Source organism: Diadema antillarum, unplaced genomic scaffold, assembly GCF_040938485.1.
Source record: "Diadema antillarum isolate AM-2024a unplaced genomic scaffold, OU_Dant_1.0 seq00001022_RagTag, whole genome shotgun sequence".
Taxonomy (NCBI): Eukaryota; Metazoa; Echinodermata; class Echinoidea; order Diadematoida; family Diadematidae; genus Diadema; species Diadema antillarum.
In genome coordinates this window covers 13,175-31,214 of record NW_027271857.1, presented here as the reverse complement: position 1 = coordinate 31,214, position 18,040 = coordinate 13,175, and the positions used below count along the sequence as shown (strand labels likewise).

Sequence of the window (18,040 nt, the reverse complement as noted above, 5' to 3'; positions counted from 1 at the left end):
CAAGAGGGTCACTAGTGCACTGATCGAGGGGTTGTTGGAAAACAGGTGGGGTACGAACGTCAGAGGAGGGATGAATGGAGGGGGTGGTAATAACAGTGACCATGGGTCTTCCAAGGAAGTAGGAATCTAGTCTGACGACATTTCTGGAGAAATCTTAGTAACCCAAATTTTGGTGGGGTTACAGTGTAATGTTTACTATTGCTTGACAAGACATTGATAATGCCTCAGAATACCTTTAGTGGCTCATGCAGTCACAAGCCACATTGACAAGTTGCTACCTAGTAATGCTTGGGTGTATCTATGTGCTAAAGTAAACTTAAGTAATTTCTCAGAACTGCTTGTGATACTAGCACTCATTTTCATCCATGTAAGAAGGAAAAAAATAACATGATGACATAGATAAAGTACTCATTTTTTAATATCTGAAAATTTTCAGGGATACTTTGGTGTATGGTGTATCAGCAGATAGGAATGGATTGGAGGATGTAATCCAAATTCTCTCTGATGTAGTATTCAAGCCACAGCTGCCAGATGCTGAGGTAAGCTAGTGCATACTCTATGAAGATATTTTTTGTGTGATAGTTCTCTTCAAAAAGGTAATGCAAGCAAGTGACAGGCTGCATTCATATTGCTTCCTAAAGATGTTTGAACATAAACCCCCGACAATTCTGAGTATTAGATATTGTGTAAAGTTCCAGGCAGATTGTTCATTTCCCATTATTAATCCATATCATTTTGGAAGTAGTATGCAAGCCACAGCTGCCGGATGCTGAAGAAGTCAAGTAGAACATGTTGTGTGGAGTTATTAGTGGAGACCAATAATGCAAACAAGTGATAAGCTGTGTTCAGATTGCTGCTTAAACAGTACACATAAAAGACAGGAGGAGGAGGGAAGAAAGACATTAAGTAGCAGATAGTTTTTCTTGCTCTTAACTATAAGCACGGACTAAATTGAGTGTCAATGTTCATTTACTGTGTGAAATTAAATATTGGGATAATTATTATATGATTATACTGAGCAAATTCTGTACAAATCCTCTGTATATTTACTTCATCATTTTATTGCCAAAGGTGTCAGCAACCTGACACATTTAAGAAGTGATGCATGATGCTTAAATCCCAATGAAAGTAAGTTATATTTGATTTGGTGATGTTGCTGAATGCATGATGATTGTCATATTCAGAGCTTTCCTCGTGTAAAATCATAGTATCATAAGATGCGTGATGTGGAGGAAAAGTAAATATGAATGTACGTTGACATTGGTATCATTGCAATGCATGCAGGGGAAATGCTCATCTGATTTGCTGTAAAGTTTACTCAAACTCGTGCTCAAGACAATACATAATGCTATGAATATGCATTGAGTAATTGAGGTGACACCATCAAAAGGAAATATGTAGGGCAAATAGATTCAATTCCTTGGTTATATTGTTCCATGTCATAATTGCCCTATCCTAATCTGTTCTTGTTAAGATTGAAGACACCAGACAAGCAATATCTTTTGAGCTGGAAGCATTGAATATGGCACCAGATCCTGAGGTCTTAATGACTGAACTGATACATGGGGTAAGTGACATACCTGTAATCGTTACTTTCTACAGGTTGGAGTAACATGGACAAATTATTTTGAGGTTCTTACGAGAAAAAGTGACAGTGGGTAAACGCTATTGTTTTGCTGAAAGTCATTGCATATAAAAAGTAGACATCACTTAGATGCTCCAATACCATTACCCTGCATCATCTAGCATGGGATAAAAGTTTGTAAAATGCTATCTGTGATATTACAAGGTATTTGGTCTTTGTAAATTCCTCACAGCATAACATCCACTTTTTATACCCCCGCCAAACGAAGTTTGAAGGGGGTATATAGGAATCAGCGGATCGTCGGGCGGTCGGTCGGGCGGTCGGTCGGGCAGTCGGGCGGTCGGTCCATTGCAAATCTTGCGTCGCGAACTACTTCCTCAGTTTTCAACCGATTCCCATAAAACTTGGCACAGATGTGTGCCTTTGGTTGTAGATGTGCAAGACATATTTTTTGACAGTACCCAAAAGTACGTTGCCATGGTAACGGCATATTATGGGCAAAAATGGGTACAAATCTTGCGTCGCGAACTCCTCCCACAGTTTTTGATCAATTTTTATGACATTAGGTACAGATGTTCATCTGAATATGTTAATGTGCAAGACACATATTTCCGCAATGGCAAAAAGTGCGTTGCCATGGTAACGGCATGTTATTGGTAAAATATAGGGCAAAATGCTTCATGGCAAAACTGCTTCATCAGTGTTCTTCCAATTCTCATGGAATTCATATTGAATGTTTGTCTTAGGATATAGGTCAGCATGACACATTTCTTGACAGTGACAAAAAGTATGTTGCCATGGTAACAGCTCACATATTATGAGCCAAAATGATGGAAAATTTTGTGTTGCAAACTACTTCCTCAGTTTTTGCCCAATTTCCATGAAACTTGGTACAGATGTGTGCCTTTGGTTGTAGATGTGCAAGACGCATTTTTTGACAGTACCCGAAAGTACGTTGCCATGGTAGCGGCATATAAATGGCAGAAGATCAAGGAAAGATCTTGCGGATTGAACTACTTCCTCTGTATTCGACTGAAGCTCATGAAATGTGGCACACACATTGGTCTTGATGGGAAGATGTGCAAGACATATTTTTTGGACGTGTCGGAAGCTGCGTTGCCATGGTAACGGCATATTAATGGCGGAAGATCAAGGAAAGATCTTGTGGATTGAACTACTTCCTCAGTTTTTGACAAAAGCTTATGAAATGTGGCACACACAATAGTCTTGGTGGGAAGATGTGCAAGACATATTTTTCGGACGTGTCGGAAGCTGTGTTGCCATGGTAACGGCATTTAAATGGCAGAAGATCAAGGAAAGATCATTCCTTGGGTAAGACTGTCGTCACGGGGCGGGGGTATTAATCACCTTAAGTGATATTTCTAGTTATTTATGCCTCCGCCAACGAAGTGGCTGGAGGCATTATGTTTTCGGGTCGTCCGTCCATCCGTCCGTACGTATGTACGTCCGTCCGCCATCCGTCCGTCCGTCCGTCCGTCTGTCTGTACATGGGCATTTCCACGGTAACTCACGTTACATTTTGAACTCAAAATTAGGTCGTTGAGATCAATATCCTTAAAACCTAATTAGTGATATGAGTTACTATATGTGAATGAGTATCATGCACCTCCATCCTACCTCACAGCAACATTACATCCACAGACTCTTATGAGAACTATGAGAAAAAACACTACAAATGTCGGTAACTCACGTTACATAATTTGGACATGCAAAAATTTGGCATGTCTTATATTCAAAAGTTTCCTCAAACAAGAAACAGAGAGACTTTAAAGTCTATTGTGTCAAAGTCATGGACTAACAACATACATCACCGAGTATGGTAAAAATTCATATTGTCTTACATTCTCTAGGTATCGTCATGTGAAGCGGTAACTCACGTTACGGTAACTCACGTTACAGTTTGTCCACATGATCACAAGACAATTTTTTGTCTTAATAATCCAAAGAAAACTTACCAAGACAACTTTTTTTCACAAACAAACTCCATGAATAAAGAATCTAAATTGATTTGAACATTGATCTGACAGTAATTAATCCCATTTTATCCATGAGATTACCAAAGGGCAGGAAACTTTACATTTAGAATACCAACTTGAAGATAAAGTTCATTTTTAATAGAGTCGTTTTCCAAGCTTTCATTTGGACTGAGACAAAAATAGTATTCAACAAAATGATATGAAACAGAGTCTATTTCATTAAATTACACTCTTTTCTAGTTAACAAATGCATCAGAAATTGAGGATTTAATTGAGAATTTGATTTGATTGTTTTTTTATTTCACTAGATTTAAATGGATTTCAGGCTATCTAGATAAAACAAGTCATCCATAAACTATTCCATTTAATACACTGAGTCACAAAACTAGAGACCTGTACATGTAGTCTGTGGAGAGTTTAAAGGTTCAGAAATGAATATTTCAATAAATCTTTTAATTTTTAAACAATGCAATTTATATTCAAATTATTTGATAATTGTTTGAATTACTCAATAATCAACTGTTTGTATGTTTGATTTGTTTACAAATTCTTATACTAATAAACTGGTACAGAAATTAGACTTGAATTACAGAAACTGCAGATAAATTTTAGTTATCTGCTACCAGTATTGATCAGTTTAATAAAACATGTTCATAAATGTTTAAGCCTTAAAAAACAATGGCTTTGGTCTATGAAATGTCAAGTAGCCATTATTTAAATTGTACATACATGTAAAAAGTATACCAGTATTTTCTAGAGTAATCAAGCAGACTGAAGCAGTAAATCCCAATGAAAGACATGAATAGTAAATATTTTGTGATCAGGAGGCTAACTATTAATATCACAAAATGTTGATAGTTTGCTTTAAGGTACATGACTGTCCAGCTCTTAAAGAAAATGTCTGATAATGAGGTTCACATTCAACAGGTTTTTGGTAATAGATCAGCATGTAAAGTAAATTATAGTAAACATGGAAAAGTTTCATTGTAGGATTTTGCAACGATATAGCTAAAACCTCAGAGTAGAATAGTATAAAACACATAGGCGTGTCAAATTCACAATGTTCAGTTCTCAAAAATCTCAGAAAAAACAGCAGGAAGCGAGCTCCAATCTTAAAATTCTGTTCATACATGTAAATGTTTCAGCCTCATAAACAATGGCTTTGGTCTATACAGGTAGGTATAAACTATGAAATGCCAAATAGTAATCACTTGAATTACAAAAACAAGAACTTTTCAAGAGTAATCATTTAGTGATTATCCCAATCAGGAGGCTATTAATAGTTATCACAAAATTTTGATAATCTGCTGGAACAAGGTCCATGCAGCTTTAGAAGAAATGTCTTTTAACAACTTTCGTAACAGATCAGTATACATGCACTGTAATATTAAATAGTAAATATGGAACAGTTTCTTTCAGAAGTTAACATGTGATGAACATGTGTAATTAATACATTGTACATGTAGACCAGTTGGTTTGGTGATAGAGAGAGACCAAGAGAATAACAATCTACTGGAAATAGAATCTTGATACAAGAGTTGAGTAATCATGTACTCATTGGTTACTTACAATCACAACCTTCACATCATTTCTTGGTGTTAAAGAAAAAACATGTCGGTAACTCACGTTACATTGTGGTAACTCACGTTACATGGTAACTCACGTTACAATTTTAAGACCTCTGTTATGAGAATTTGAAGCAAAGACTATAAGTCCCATCATATTTCTTGGATGTGTGCTGCATAGTTATTTGATAATCCAAAATACCATGTCTCAGTTGGGCATAGTAAAATTGCTAGGTTAAAAAGTTCATGTTTTGGTAACTCACGTTACAGCAGCTTCTCGAGCTATGTAAGAGCACGCTGGTGTCCGAAGTACATATCTTATATCGAGGTCTCCACTTTATTTACTGCTAGATTAATATATTTTTGACTTGTAAAACAAACAAAGTTTGATTTGAGCCTCAAATATAAAAAATAATCACAAAGAGGAACAAAAATGCATTTTTAGGGATTTTTAGGTCAAAAAATGCTTTCTGGTTTCAAAAGGTATAAAAATGCACAAAAGGGAACTTTTCTTAAAGGTAAAGTTGGTTTCACACACTTCAAACTATGGCGAACAAAGTAAGATTATCAGTTGTCCTGAAATATGCGGGTAAAATTTTGGTGGTCATGTCGCACAACTCACGGAAATGCCCACATACATCCGTACGTCCGTCCCGTTTTGTTTTTGTCGATATCTCAAGAACCTTGTGGTGGTTTTACGTCAAACTTGGTATGAGGGTATATCCTGGGGGGATGATACTTTGTTTGGATTTTAGGGTCACGGGGTCAAAGGTCAAAGGTCACAGGTTATTTTGTGAAAAAAAAAGGTTGAAATTTCATGTTTTTCTCCATATCTCGCAAATGGTTCAAGATATCTTCATGGAGCTTAGTTTATGCATGTACCGATGGGCAGTGATTATCTAGGGAAGTTGGGGGTCATGGGTCAAAGGTCATGGGTCAAAGGTCAAGGTCAACTTAATAATAAAAATTATCAAAATATCACTACTTTCCTTATATTTATGCAATGCCTGAAGGATTTTTTAAAAACTTGATGTATGCATGTATTACCCAATATATATTCTGTGGGAAGTTTCTTGCCAAAAGGTCAAAGGTCAAAGGTCAATTGAAAGTGCTAAATTGCACTTTTTCCTCCATATCTCGAAAGCAACTCAAGGTATCATCATGAAACTTACATATTTATGCATGTTCTACCTAACAGTGATTTTCTTTGGAACTGTGAGGTCAAAGGTCAAAGGCCAGGTTTAGATAATACTATTTTACCATTTGATACTGAAATTATACTTTTTCCCAATACCTTCAAAATTACTTGATGCATTAACTTATAAAAGGGTCAAAAGTCAAGTAAAAATCATCAGTTCCCAAAATACCTGCACTCTGATGTTTTAATCATTCATCCAATTGAACCTAGTTCTAGGAAAGTGAACATTCAGCACATTTGTGGCAAACCTGTCATTTTAATATTTTGCCAATTGTGTGAAACTGTCATCACACATTGTCAAGACATTGTACTATAGACCTATTAGGAGAACCATGCATCATGGCGGAGGCATACCAGTCGCCGTAGCGACATTTCTAGTTTCAGTATGTTTTGAAAATTGCAAAAATTATTAAAATCCACAGAGAATAGTGAAAGTTTCAATCAAATCGTATGTAGAATGAGAGTTGGAATTTTATTCTAACATCTTTTTTTGGTAACATCAGATGCATTTACACAAATGATGTGATGATATTGTTGCTTCTTGGCTCTGAATTGATAAAACTAACGCTTATAGTCTATAATGTTTCAGCAATAAACCCCTCCCTTTGTGGTCAACTTTGCTACTAGAGTTATTGCAATTCTGCAATCTTTGTATGCAGTGGTATGATATACTTGTCATTTTTATTTTCAGTAAAGAGAAATTAGGCATATTAAGATTTGTGTTGAAGATTTGTGTTGAAGACTGTGGAACAATGATGAAGTCATAACATTATGCCCCATATAACTTGCATCTGGACTGCTGTCAAGAGTAACTGTTTCATGAAAACATGTGCAATTTCCAACTTTTCTATTGTCAAGTTGTAATAAAAACATATAAAAACATATACTGTCCTGTGTGTTTGATTTGATTTGATTTGATTTGTTGCATTCAGGGTTTTGCCTTGAAATCACAGAATGGTTAGTGACGCTTTCACTCCATGTTGTTTTGAAACAGGTAGCCTATCGCAACAATACTCTTGGCCTGCCCAGAGTGTGCCCAGAGGAGAACATTCCTGTCATAGATCGGCAAACCCTATTCCAATACATGAACAACTACCTGGTGCCAGAGCGCATGGTGCTTGCTGGAGTGGGAATGGAGCATGGTGAGCTGGTGGAGTTGGCCAATCGATACCTGGTGGACATCAAGCCAACCTGGGATACTCATGAGATCAGGCAGATGGGTGGCCGTGTTGATAACTCCATATCCCAGTACACTGGTGGACTTAAGAAGGTTAGTCAGTAGAAAATTGTCTCAGCATGATTTCGTTGGTTAGTTTCATATTTTTATTTTTTTATTTTTTTTTTTTTGCCAGGTGGATGAATGTATAAAAACATTGGTAGTCAATGTAGTTGATTCAGTGACTAAGACATTGTTGGCCTTCATATTTTCCAAATCGTATTCTACCTATCTCTGTGGACATTTAACACTGTGTGTGCAAACGGAAGTGACTTTCATCTGCAGAACATCTTCAAGATCTCAATGACAAGTTCATTTGTGTGATGTGAGGCAAAAAACAAAAGCAAACACAAAAACAAAACAAAACAAAGCAAAAAAAAAAAAAACCTGATTAGTTATGATGCTCATCTGAGCCAAAGCCTCAAGTGAGCTACCATCATTGGTCATTGGAAGTCAGTTTATTTGTGTATATATGATGAACATTTCTGATTGGAAACTGGAGAGCATTTTCGTTGCAAATTGCTTTGCCTAACAAACTTCATATGCAGATAATGTCACCTGTTACTAATTCATATTTTCCATACATAGATGAAAGGCTACTTACTGCCAGTGAGGGTTGCTGCATTGACAATTGTCTTTTAATGATTAATCATTGCTCTCAGTCAAAACTATCATATTGTTCTGGAGTGATACTAGGCGATATTTCCATTGGTTCCCAAAATGCAGAAAAATTGTTCACCCACTGTTTGTTTGGAGTAAGAGGAGGGAAACCAGATTACAGTGTATCTCTTTGATATCTTTGATCCATATTTAGTGAGATGGGGAAACTGAAAATGACCATCTGTCTTGTAAAATCAGTTTTAAGTGCAACTTGGGAATTATCTGACCAAGGACTGATACTTTGAAGACATTTACTGTCTATTTCCATGTCATGAATTAAAGGCAGCTTGATGCAAACTTTGATGAGGTAAGTTGTAAGACATCTCCAAGGGAAATTACAAGCAAGAGATTTACATCATTGTGAAACACAACAAGAAAAATTTGTATTGCCTGTAGCTTGTACTCTTCCCCCACAGCTGGAGAAAGACATGGCCAACATTGCCCCAGGCACACCAATACCAGAGCTTGCCCATGTCATTCTAGCTCTGGAGAGCTGTGGGCACCAGGACCCTGACTTCATCCCATTTGCAGTCCTCAACATGCTCATGGGAGGTGGTGGCTCCTTCTCGGCTGGTGGCCCAGGCAAGGGCATGTACACCCGCCTATACCTGAATGTGCTGAACAGGTATCATTGGATGTACTCTGCAGCAGCTGTCCACTACAGCTATGAGGATAGTGGAATATTCTGCATCCAGGCCAGTGCTAGCCCAAGTATGGTGAGTTAAGGGTGTATGTGAAAGTTATCTATGGATGTAGCTTTGAATAGTATTATTATATTATGCTGAACTACTCAGATATTTACAGATGAATCTTGAATGGCATCAGAAATGTCTAGTCATGCATTGACATAATGAAGGAGTGAAATTATGTCCTTACAAAGGTGTAATTTTGGTGTCTAGTTTTGTGACATCTATTTAATTTTCTATATGTTAACCAAGTGCATGAGTGAGTAATCATTTACCTGCTGCTTTAAACATTAGGGAAAGTCACACATGTTAGTTCCTTACACTCTTGAAAGTGAATTTTGCATGTTTTCATTTATCAGGTGAGAGAACTCCTAGAGGTGATCATCAGAGAATTTGTCCACATGGCAGGCAGAGTAGATGAAGTGAGTATTTCACAACTAACATGATGAATTCATAATTCAGAATTTGCTACTGAATGGAGCTCATGACCAAATGTCCACATTGGGGTGCAGTTATACAGTGCTATTCTGTTACAGGGCCCCAAAAATAACAATTTATAAATTACAGATGGAGCTACCCTGGGTGAATGATAACTGAATAAATAAATAAATGATATCTGTGATGTGTTGTGTGTGCAGCTATGAGGAAAATGGTGCCCAATTGAGGATTTAATTCAATACCTGCTAGATTCAACATTGTTGACTTTGAGTTTCATGTGGCTTTCATTAGACAGTGTTAGCTCTATGTGATTTGGAAATTGATGGGCTTTCTCTCATACCACAAAGTTATGATACTGTTCACCAAGTCATGTAGCAACTAAATAATGAAAGCACATTTTGTAGTCAAGAGCACGTTAGGCATTCATCCATCACTTGATAACAAGATTAGATAACCGGTGTTTGCGTGTATGCACACATACACTAAGAAACTCATCATAGGTTTGTGTTGTCAGCATGTCATGTTACTGTGATACTTTGTTCCATGTGTTGTGGCCCATCAGTGGTAATATGTAGAGTTGTGAAAGAAGAGATATCGTGCAAAATGTTGATATACTCTGGTTTCTACCATTTCAAGTCAGAATTTAGAAATGTTCTGCTGTGCCTGGTTTAATTCAAACAAAACTGATATTACTTTTTACCGTATCTGAGCCTATTGCTATCACTTTCATTTATTCATCCATTTCTGTTGTTTGTGGCCTGTCATCTTTTGTCTGCCAAATTGGCTGGAATCATTCTTGTGGAGCTGGGAGATAAACAGTTGGATTTCCAAAATTCAAACATTCTGTGAATTCTTGTATAGTAACAGTCCAAGAAATTCAGTATTTTCTAGCCTATCCTGAATCTTTTCTGGTTTGGTCATACTTAAAGGTTGAACTTAGCCGAGCAAAGCGACAACTGCAGTCAATGCTGATGATGAATCTGGAGTCAAGGCCAGTGGTCTTTGAGGATATTGGGAGGCAAGTCCTTGCCACAGGGGTCAGAAAACATCCCAGAGAGTTTGTTACTCTCATAGGTAAGTTTCACTGCGCTACATTTTTTCTTTTTTCTTTTTTTTTAGCCATTGCAGACTTATGTAGTAGCATAAACATCAGAGTGATGCCTCAGGAGTATATGTAGCCAAAGATTTCTTTGTGAAGCATCACTTTGGCATTTATGTAACTAGTGACAATCTTCCCCTAGATTGGAAACCATATCAGAATACTTTTCTTTACAGAGATAGTTTGAAATTATGAATAAATGTGTCACTGTAGATAAGATTCCTTGTGTTCTTTGATATCTTTGAGATAGGGAATACCCATAGTCCTGAATAATCCTGGAATACACTTGCCTATCCTGTGTTAGATATGTAGTGCATTTTTGGCCCACAGATAAGGTGACAGCAGATGATATCCGGCGGGTTGCCCATCGTATGCTTCAGTCACAGCCATCTGTGGCAGCTCTTGGGGATCTCTCTAAGTTACCGGACTACTCAGATATCCAGTCAGGTCTTCTTCACAAGGAGGGACGCCTGCCAAGAAAGTATGCCTTCTTTAGGAGATGATTGATGTGAAGAGTGTGAATGACACATCAAATAATCAACAAAATCATGTTCACCCAGTCCCTTTTCATTTTGCCCTTGTCATCTTCAACTTAGTTCAGCTGAAGTGAAGTGGTCAAGCTTGGTCTGTGTCATGCAGGGTTTTGACAAAATCTGGGACTGATGAAAGTCAGTGCTTGTTCCGAGGCACAACAAACGGATATGAACTGTCGTTTAATCAATATCAAAAAGAAAAGCTTGAAAAATGGGTCTAAATGCAGGTCTGTAATGTTGGACATTTTTTATCAACAGAATAATTAAAAATTGTGTACCTCTCACAGGAGAAGTCTTTGTGGCTAGCATAGAGACATCACATGTAGAATGACAGGAAACTAGTTTTACATTCCTTATCAAGATGTCTTCTGCCAAAGTGGAACAACATTTGTAAGGTGTGGTAGATTTATAACCCAATATCTGTTTCCAGATTTTTTCATCCCCAGTTGTGATTAATGCCTGATTATTCAGTGTGCCATTATGACCCTACCTTGCTACCCCAGCCCCTGTGCAATGGCCATCAAGTACTGCAAATGTCTTGGTGTGAATACTTTTGAAGCATGCTTAGAGGCTCATTATGTTATTGCACAAAGTACTCCATTTAAGAAAAGACATGCACCCCATTAGCCACAGAAAAATGTGGAGAAAGATCAGCAAATTGCTTGCCTTGCTACCAGTCGGTTATGTTTGGGTGATGAGGGAGTAATCCATACTCTAGAAATTGAAAGGTTCCTCTATTACAAAGAGCTTGAATTAATATCTGTATCGAAATATACTTGTTGTTTTGTGTCATTTGACTGGAGAATTCTAAAATTCCCATTTCTGAACTTTCCTGTCATTGAAGAAAAAAAAAAAGTGTAATGACTTACAAATCTATCAGTTGTATGATGGATAAAAGCAAACTGCAGCATATTTGCAAGACCTACAAAGTCAAAGTGGGTGTGAGACAGTGTCTTCGGAATCACATTTTTGCGAGAGGTTGGCCTGAACAAAGCATAAAAGATATATGGTAAACCATTTTGCATGAATGCAAAGTGAATCCAAGTGAACTAGGTTTTATCATGATGGATCTTTTCTATATTTGTGTTATGATTTGTTTTCATTTGAATATAGTGCACTCCTGTTACAACAAACCTGGTTATAATGAAATTTTGTGAAAACAAATTGAAATTCAGGTCCAAAAAAAATATCATTATTAAAGTCTATGGTACAAATTTGCTTAGAACGAACACAATTATAGCAAAATTTGCATTACAACAAAGTCATTTCCGAGCGCAATTCATAAAGACTGACAAAAGAAATGCGCTCTGTTATAATGAAATGCAGATCGCTCATGAAATTACGGCCCTACAAAGCAGAGCAAACAGATTATCTCTGCATTTAGTTTTCAAACTAACCATGAAAGTACAAACAACTTTATGCTCTCTCTTACATGAGAAATTGAAATGATGTTAATGAGATAGCATCACATTTAACATTGCTTTTCAGTGTATGATGGGTATTTAATAAATAACATACAATATATGCATGGTTTGTGTGATTCCATCAAATACATGTACTTGGTTATAACAAAATTTCAATATCATTATAGCGAAAGAAAACTGCTGGTCCCGACCACTTTGTTATAACGGGAGTCCACTGTATGTCACTTCAAAAGGCTGGATGTTATTTCCCATCAGTGTTCCCCCCCCCCCCCCCCATATTTGAAATACTGTACTCAGTGATGCGTACCACATGATAGAAGTGGAAGACAAGCTGCCAGGTTCTAATCAAAAAGTCCATTCTTGCTGATAAACTTGATGTCAGTCTAAGAGATGCAATGAAATACATCAGTTGTGTCCTTAACATGAGATATCAACACCAAATACAATCATATGTGGAATTACTTTTTGATGAAATATTTTCATAAAGAAATATTACCAGGTAATAGTCTAGCAATCACTTTGAATATGATTATCTTGATATTGTTTGTTATGTTTCAATGAGCATTTATCAGAGCAAATGTGTTATAAATTGAATGTTTAAGAAAGAAAGTTACGCATGGTTGCTAGTAACCGTGACTATCACATTTTTCTGCTTTTGCATGGACCTAACATGGCTTTGTAATTTGGTTTAGTCAACTTTATCATGGTTAAACAACATTAGAACACAAAGTATGGCCTAGAAGTGACCTCTCAATATGTTTATCCTTTTCTCTGTTCACTGTTAGTTCCTGATAATTGAATTATTATACAACAGTATTGCTCAGATGAATAGAAAACAAGAAATTAAAAGAAGACAAAGCTATCAGTTTTGTGTAGATGTATATGTCATCATAGTGACCATAGATGTTGTGTATTAACATATTTATGCAGCACATTGCTTGATCTATACAATAGTAGTACATTCTACCTGTATATAGATATATTCCCAGTCAGGAAGAGCGCATCCTGACATGATATACACGTTGTACAACACATCACGATAAGGGAAATCTCCAAGAGACGACAGAAATGAGGCAGATTGGGGATGGTAGATGGGAAGTAATCATCTCATGCACATCATGTGACATGTATCTCTATCATCAACATGTTAATTGCAGTGATTACTCTTTCTAATGCATTTGACATGGAAGGCATAAGCTCCTTTTTATTGGCAAATGATTGGTTTCAGACATTACAGCATTTGTCCAATGTGTTGCTTGTATCATCCTTTGTAAAATGTTGACACGTCTGTCATGGTATTCTTCAATAATTTGTTTGTTGCATGCCACACCTATCAATATTCACCCTCACCTAATGTGTTATACTGATTTCCTCTTTTGCATGAATATTTCTTCTCTCTTGCGTGGAAATAATTGATGATGAAATTTGTTAGTAAACAATGCCTTGAAATTCCGTACTGAAGGGATTCCTCAGTCAATGCTAGTACTTGCTTAGTGAATGGCTCCTTTATGTCGGTACTGGCAATCAGTCATGTCATATTTTTCCACATGCTTATTACTTATTCTTTGTAGTTGACAAAACCCCACCCCTTCTACAAATTACAATTGAAATATATATCAAAATTCACTCTTTCCTGCAGCCGAAAATCTAACAGAGTATCCCATATTCCTTTCTACTCCCTAGTGATCGACTACAGGTTTAACTTACTGGAAGACCTCAGGATGTATGGGATATCTCCGACAACTCAAATGTTTTAGCAAAGATTGGTTCTTTCTCTAGGCAGAAAGTTCTATAATGTCTTTTGATTGGGAAGGTGGTTAATCATCTCAAAAAGACTTTTGTGCAAGCAAAGGAGAGCAAGATTTGTCAACAAATGGTCTGATCTGCACCTGTCTCGTATGTCTTCAAATTCTGCTAGAATTATATTGGCCAGCAACATATCTTCAAAAGTTTGTCATGAAATGTATGTGATTGGAATATTGCGAATGTCATCAAAATTCTTTGTTGGTGATACTTCATGGGAGATTGTGCAAAAATAGTTTCCTGAAAGGAGAACACCCATGTCCATATCACATCTGAAATAAACTGAGAAAACTTGTGAGACAAAGCCACCTAGTGTGGTAGTTATATGAGTATATTTTGTCTGAGGTTGATGACACGCTGATTAAAAGTGGATAGATGAAAAGATTCATCTAATAAAGGTGAAGGTGACTGTTTAATCATGCTTCTACATCACTTCATTCTCCCTCTTTCTCACCTATCATGACTGAATACCCTTCCAAATGAATTTCATATAGGAATCTTATAATTTAGACATTTAAGGTAGAAGCTCGCATAATGTTTCCCAATTGAATATGAATCATTGTCTATAAATTTATAGATCTGTGTGATGTTTCTTAATTAATACTCCATAGATCAACAAGCCTGTAATTTCCTCCCGAATAATCCACTTTTTTTTAGCAGCCATGCCAGCTGAACTTATTGTGACGTCGTTTACAAACAGATTCTCTGTTTAGTACCATGCAAAGACAAAAAAGGAAAAGAAAAGAAATAATGATAATAATAATAATGAAATAAAATAAAATGCAATTAAAATAAAATGGCAAATGGATGAAACTTACAAACACTGAGCACCTGTCTTGGCAATAACTGACAAGGTGTTGGCTGTTTGTTTTATGATATTTGCCATTATTTGATATTCTATATTGAGAACTAATTTGAGTGTTTTGCAGCAGGTATAGTCAGGAGCTCTTGTAGCTTAGTGCTGTATTGAATCACTCGCAGATGCTCAAGAAAGGAAAAAAAAAAGATTACTGTCCACTTTGAATTGGCAATGTTTGATGTAACCATTTGATGCTAACCATAGTCACTGATATTGATTTGTTTGCTACAGATACATTGTGTGACAACTTCACGTAGTGCACCGAGTGTGTCACAGCCTAGGTTTAGATTGTCGTGTACAAATCACCCTCTAATCATTAACCTTCATGCTCTGTAAACGTATGCACAGAAAGCAAATCCCCCACAATTTTTTAGACATTGCATTTGTCAAGCAATGACAAATCTAGTGGGGGCACTGTGGCATAGTTGATAAGACTCATGAATTCCAATCGAAGGACCTGAGTTCAATTCCCGCCCACTGCTTACATCCTTGGACAAGATGTTTTTATTCACCATGTCCATCTTGACCCAGGTGTACAAATGGGTATGTTGCAATGCCAGGGAAATGATAATGACAAGGCCCTCTGGTTGAGCAGTGGTAACATTGTTGAGGCTACCCTGGATAAAGAAGACCATATAATCAGAATTATTATTACCTATGAAGATTTATTTGTCAGCCAGTTAATATCAAATTTGTGTAATTGGGAGTAACTTTGATAGTAGCCAGTGTGTTTGCACAACACTCTGATCATTGCTGATGAACAAAAAGTAACGAACTTTTTATTTTCTCAGTAGGACCAGCCTGTCATTAAACTAACATTCTGTATGCATGTGTGTCAGATTGTCAAATTGTTCTGCACTTCCATCTGCCTGTGTAGTCATTTTAATATTTGCATGTACATGTTATAGTTTCACTAGTCAAATCATCATGGGGAGGAGTGCCAACTAACACTTGGAAGTATTTCCCACTCTAACATTCTGTTCTCATGTAGAATGAACTGCTTATAGTTGAAACTTTACCAAAATACTTTGGTATGCACATTGCATTCAAACAGGTAATATGTTACAGGGCCACTCTGTGCTCATATCTAATCAAACCATTTTGTTTGAACTATGGAAATGTTTTCAGACACTTCCCCTGCAAGGCCATCAAGATCCTCATACCTGTACATGTATTTCCCTTCTAGGCTTCCCTGCAAGGTGTTTGCTTCCGTAGCATCACTTATTCATCAAGAAAACATCAAATTCTATTTCATGGTCAGTCTATAATGTGCGACAAAGAAAAAATGAAATTAGTCTCATTGCCACTGCCAACAGGGAAAATACAATTAACTCACTTCATACATTCTACTTTAATGCTTGATGAAAAAGACGGTACTCTGAAGTAAGTCCTTCCAGAGAAAATCTCCTGACAGAATAGCATAATTGTATTGCATTGTGTTCTGTGTGCTTAAGCCATTTATTTAAGAATTGTTTCAGCCTTCATTTCTGTATATGAATATGCAGTGGACTCAAGGGCAAGGTAGAGTCATTAAAGTTATCCTATAAAACTTATTTTGTTATTGGTGCTGTTGTTCATAATGTTGTTAAATGTTATTCCAATGTGCAAGGGAATTAAGGACACAGAGACAGATTTCAGCACAGTCATAAAGTCCTTGCTTTGGTAATGATACAGTTATGTCAGTGACAGTCTATTTGATTTGGACAGCATTCAGAGAGATTGCTACAATTATCACAGCCAAAAGCAATACCAATCTGAGGAAGGATTGCATTTGTTGCATGGAATGATAATTTTTCCAGTGGCTGTTGCCATAAACAAAGCTTTCATTGAAAGTCCAAATTGTACAACAAACCATAGATAACTTGCATCAATTTTTTTTTATAATTTTGATCACTATTGACAATATTTGTCTGTCTTGTAGATGTTGAATGATGTTGCAGGGTCTATTCAGTAGTTTGAACTTGTCATTACATTAAATGTAGCACAGAATTGTGACTTGTGTAATAAATGTATACAGAACTATAGCTTGCTACTTGAAATATTGCAATACATTTGTAAAACTTGCAGTTTATAGCATTTATATGAGTAAGTTTTAATGACTATGGGTTTATGTGAAGAGGCTCACTGAAACGGTTTTTGAGAAGTGACAAATGATGTTAACATGATCTTACAATTTCAAATGCTACCTATGATTGTCTCACCAGATGAAAAGCCGGTTTTATACTCTGTGATGTTTATACACTGTTGATGCTCTTCTGGCTGTCAACTGTCAAGTTATGGTTGTAAATATTTTCAGAATATAAACTGTATCAGACATTTGTAACTTATTGATTTGTATGGTTTTGCTCCTTTGTCACTGACATGTATTTTCCATAGATGAATAAGCTGAAACATTCAAATTAATGAAATTTTTGCATCAAGTTGTTTTCATTGCCACTGATTAACAATTGCAAGTCTCTGAAGTGACTGACCATTGTCAATCAGTTGCAATAAAAAACAATTATGCAAGAATTGTATTAATTTGAATTCAGTACCCGCTGCATGCTAGAAGGATTAGAACCTGCACTGGCTGTCAGGCAGAAGCTTGGTGGCCTAGAGGATGAGATGCCTGTCTGGTGATCAGGAGGTTGTTGGTTCGAATCTAGTCCCTGTATGGTCCTATGTCTGCCCATGATATTCTTAATCATGGCTGCTACTGGAACACTGATTCATTCATTGCTTATTCACGTTGATGCAGGGCAATTTGTATGACTTATGGACTGTATGATTTGTGGGTGTCGAACTCCTGATTTTGAAGTCCTGACATAGAACTTGTGACGTGCACACACTCAAACGCACTGGAGGTTACACACAAATTCACAAACATAAATACACACACACACGCACACACATTTACTTGCAGAGAGTGTAACACCAAAAAAAAAAATCAACAGCAACAATACGACGGGTTTATAAGAAGACCTGCAAGTTCAGAAGG

The 18,040-nt window shown here is 36.7% G+C and overlaps 1 pseudogene; it reads left to right on the top strand.

The window, feature by feature from the left end:
- Positions 1 to 11,409, top strand: part of LOC139742827 (mitochondrial-processing peptidase subunit alpha-like) — a 40,964-nt pseudogene extending 29,555 nt beyond the window's left edge.
- Positions 11,410 to 18,040: the final 6,631 nt, after the last annotated feature.